Source organism: Fukomys damarensis, unplaced genomic scaffold (genome assembly GCF_012274545.1).
Source record: "Fukomys damarensis isolate Sample0158 unplaced genomic scaffold, DMR_v1.0_HiC HiC_scaffold_9, whole genome shotgun sequence".
Lineage (NCBI taxonomy): Eukaryota > Metazoa > Chordata > Mammalia > Rodentia > Bathyergidae > Fukomys > Fukomys damarensis.
This window is the reverse complement of record NW_022900921.1, coordinates 239,591-243,991: the sequence shown is the minus strand read 5'-3', so window position 1 is coordinate 243,991 and position 4,401 is coordinate 239,591. Positions and strand designations below refer to the sequence as shown.

Genomic DNA, 4,401 nt, shown 5'->3' with positions numbered 1-4,401 from the left:
GCATTGGAAGGATGAGCAGGGACTTTTCAATATCGGGCATTTCGGGAAGAAGCCGTAGCATGTACTATGGCATTTAGGTTTGTTAGACGCATCTGGGAATTGAGGCGGTCCGTGATGAGGCTAGAGAGGCACAAAGGAGACAGGACATAGAAGCACACATTATTTGATGATCCTGTGTTTCCTCTGTTTATTAGTTTAATGCATACAGTTAGCCCCCCATATCTCAACCAAGTGCAGACTGAAAATATTTAAAAATAAGTTGCATTTGTACTATTTTCTAGTCCTTATTCTGTAAGCAGTATAGTACAGCAGCTATTTATACATTAGGTGTTACAAGTCTCTAGCAGTGATTTAAAATATATGGGAAGGTATGCATAGGTTATATGCAAATCCAATGCCGTTTTACAGGAGAGGCTTGAATATCCTCAAATTTTGATGTATCCTGGGAGTTTTGGAACCAGCTGTCCGGGAACTAGTCCTTCACAGATAGCTGGCAAAGACTGTATTTGAGCTGTTTTTTTGTGTCATGTGCAGTGCCAGATTCCAAGGGGACTAGGGAACAAGGTGTAGTTCTAGGACTATGAAGTAAAAGTATGTTGTAAGAAAGTCACTAAGGACAGTATTTAGATGGAGAAGAGATCTGAGACTCGAATTAGGTTATTTTTTGATATATGTAATTTGATTTCCTTTGTTTCCTTTTTTATTTTTATCGACCATAACAAAATCCTGTTTAAGATATACAACATGATTTGAAATACATATATGTTGTGAAGTAATTACAAGCAAGTTAATATTCACTTCACATACAGCTTAATTCCTATTGCATAGAAGAGTTTTAGAATAGCACAAATCAAAAATACTGTACTCTTAAACGGAAAAGATGTGCCCAGCATGTTACTTCCAGAGACAGATAAAAAGTTAAATGCACATCCTAGACCTTTTCTCGATGTCTCTACATTAATGCACTTTCTTTTCCATTTTAAAACATTGTCATTTTCCTGCTTTTTATTCCACCAAAAGCATGACTTGAAGCTCATTTCTTTTAGTTTACAGAGTCTCCCCCCCAAAAAATGTATACACACTTCAGGAAAAGAAAAATAGCATAATGTTTTTCCAACAGATGGTGTTACCCTTGTATGGGGGACCCTAGAGGATGTCATCTATTGCAGAAAACCCACTGTACTGCCGACCCTTAGAGGAGAAATTGAAAATGCATGTGCAGTAATCTCAGTGACCAAGGTTGCCCAAATAGCAGTTTGCTGCATTAATGAATGTCTAGAAGCTCATGGCCACCACTTTGAGCACCTCTTGTCATTGTAGAGGCCAAAGGTAACTTTAAATTTAGTTTTAAAGTTTATCTTTTCCTGAAGTGTGTCTACATTTTTTTTGGCAGACTCTTAAAATGTGTAGACTTTATTGAGCTCTCTTCTCCACAATAAGGTATGAAAACAGCGGGCTGAAGTAAATTCGGCATGGAATTATTAGAAACATGAGTTACATGGTTTTGGGTCTACATATCAAAACTAGATTTCAGAATAGTTTTGTAGGACATTAAGTAAAGCAATTGTTTTATCTAAACTTGCTTTGTGGACAGTGTTCATGGTTGTGTTGGAGAAAACTGAGCACTTTATGATCCTCTGTGGAGGCTGCAGTGGGGAAGAGAAGGGTTAATAAAGCAGTTTAACCTTGAAGTATGCATGAGATTTCAGTGTGCAAATAGTATAACTTATGGTTTGAAGATAGGAAGATGTGCACTTCTGAAGGATAGCAGTTTGCTTAGTGGCGTTGACAGTTACAGAGACAAGTGTGTTGCATGGTGGCACACATCTGTGAACCCAGCACTCTGGGAGGCTGAGGCAGGAGCTTCTCAAGTTTGAGCCGAGCTTGGGCAACTTAGCAATTTAATTTAGCAAGATCCTGTCTCAGAATACTGTAAGATATATGAAAAGGGCAGGGAATGTAATTCAGTGTGTACTGGGTGGGAGGAGAAAGAGCAAAGTTAAAAGTGGGACAAAAGTTTGGAAAGATAGGGCATTTTGAAATCTAACTGTACAGCCTGAATTCTTTTTCTTTTTCTTTTTCTTCTTTTTTTTTAGTTCTTTTGGTTTTTTGAGACAGGGTCTCACTATGTAGTTGAGACTGACCTGGAACTCACTATGTAGCCAGGCTGGTCTCAAACTCACAGTGATCCTCCTGCCTCAGCCTCCCTTGTGCTGGGATTACAGGAGTGTGCCACCACGCCCGGCTCCTGAATTTGTTTTCTAAGCAGTAGAGATCTTAATAGGGAGTAGAGTAGATGACAGAGTCATTGTTTTAAAGCTACACTGGACCAGAAATCAGCAGGAGAGTTTTTAAGAGCTGGAATGGGGGATCTTAGATCATTTGTGTTTGGCTTGCTAACTGACTTTGCCTAAAGGAAAAGTAAACTTTCTCTTACCCTCATGACAAGAGGTAGTTTCACAGCTTGGAGCAAAATGCTCCCTGAAGTTCAGCTCCTACCCAGCACCCGCAAAGATGGAAGAGGGAGTGACCATCTTTTTTTTTTTTTTTTTTTTGGTACTGGGGATTGAACTCGGGTCCTTGAGCTTGCCAGGCATGCCACCGAACCACTGAGCTAAATCCCTGGCCCCAGAAGTAATCATCTTGCTTGATGATTATATTTTGAAATGATGGCTCCTGGGTCCTTATAAACTTGTCAGTTATTGTAGTCAGAAGTCTTAACAAAGGATGGCTCTTTTTACTGAAGTTTGCAGTTCATTAGAACTCAACTGTAGGAAGAATGGTATATCTAAATTGTAATTCCAAAATTATAAGAACCAATTAGAAGAAATCAGAGTGGTGGCATACTGAATATGTTTCAGTCCCTTATAATTATAATTCGTTTTGCTCAGATTATCACAACTTTGGTCAGTGAGGCAGACTCTCTCTAGCTGATTCCTGTGTTATGCTGACATGATGACCCCATTAGATTTAGTTTTTGGCCCTGAAAGATAGCCCATTCTCGCTCTTGCTTTCTGTCTCTGTCTTTATTTATCTCTCTGTGTCTGTGCAGTAATGGGGTTTGCATCTAGAAGTTTCATGCAGAGTCACACACATTTATACTGGCCGCCCTTGTGGTGTTGGGAGATTTAGACCAAGGCCTTCACACTGATTTATGCCTCCGGGCCTGCCTGCCTTTGTTTTATTTTTATTTTTTTGAGACAGGATCTCACTGAGTTGCCAGCGTCAGATTCAAACTTGAGATTCTCCTATTCAACCTCCCAGAGGGTCCATGCTCATTTTATAGATTTCCTGGCCCACACTTACAGTTGGCTATTGTATAAAGAGCTTTACTTCAGTGAGTTTTGCTTTCTTGGTACAGTAGGCATCCCCAGCTCTTGTTCATGGTTTCTTTCTGTGGTTTCAGTTATTTATCCTTGATCAGTTGTGGATCAAAATAATAAAGGAAAATTTCACAAATAAACCCTTCATGTGTTTGAAGTTGCACACTCTCGTGGGTAATGTGTGTGATGAAATCTTGTGCCATTCTGTGCTCAGGAAGTGAATTCAGTTTTTACTGTGTATACACTACACACCATTAATCAGTTATTCTCTCTCTCTGGAATATCAGATTGGCTGTCACCGTATCACAGAGGTAGTGTTCTACTAAGTCATGTATTTGCCTAACATCCTCAGAATGTGAAAGTAGTAATGCTGTTGATTTGGATGGTGCCAGAGAGAGGTTATAAAATGCTTCATTTAAGTGGAAAGTGGAAGTTATTAACTTAATTGGGGAAGATTAGTTGCTAAGATCTACTGTAAAAGTGATTCTTATATGTAATACTTGAAATGGTGAAGAAGAGAAAAGAAATTTATGCTGCCAAACTGAAGTTACAGCCACAGTGTGTGGTAAGTACTCAGTTCAGATGTAAAAGGAGTTAAATTTCATGGTTTGGTAGTAGCTACACTTTCACATGGACACTAAAGGTTTTGGAATGTACTTACCTTACCCATGAAAAGGGGGAACTTCTCTTTTGAAGTGGTGTTACCCCAGAAGTGGTGTTACACTGCTTTCTGGAACACTTCAGGGACTAGTTAGAACTAAATTAAAAATCCTGAGTTTGTATTGATACTTTCAAATCAGTTTAGTATTATTGTTTTCGTTTAATTTGTTTGATTAATAAAAGTTATCTTACCCAGTATTCGTGGTTCCTAACATTGACGTAAGCACTTACTTGCTTAGTCTTACAATTTGAAATAAATAATTCAGTATGATTCTAGTACCCTGCTTTATTATCCTTTTCACAGCTGCCTGGGTGTATGATAGTTTTATTTAACCATGTATTCTTTTTTGTTTTTTAATTTTTGAGGCAGGGTCTCACTTTGTAAATCAGGTTTGATTTTCTTTCTTTCTTTCTTTTT

General features: G+C 38.5%; 1 protein-coding gene across 2 annotated transcripts in view; it reads left to right on the top strand.

The window, feature by feature from the left end:
* Window positions 1–3,418: 3,418 nt before the first annotated feature.
* The window catches only part of Cnot6 (CCR4-NOT transcription complex subunit 6), a 43,085-nt gene continuing 42,102 nt past the window's right edge, over window positions 3,419–4,401 (top strand). The window contains exon 1 of one of the 2 annotated variants that reach the window (XM_010623728.3): window positions 3,419–3,888. The gene's annotated coding sequence lies outside the window, so the exon portion shown is untranslated. The remainder of the gene's footprint in view (window positions 3,889–4,401) is intronic. The other variant, XM_010623727.3, reaches the window with a different exon arrangement.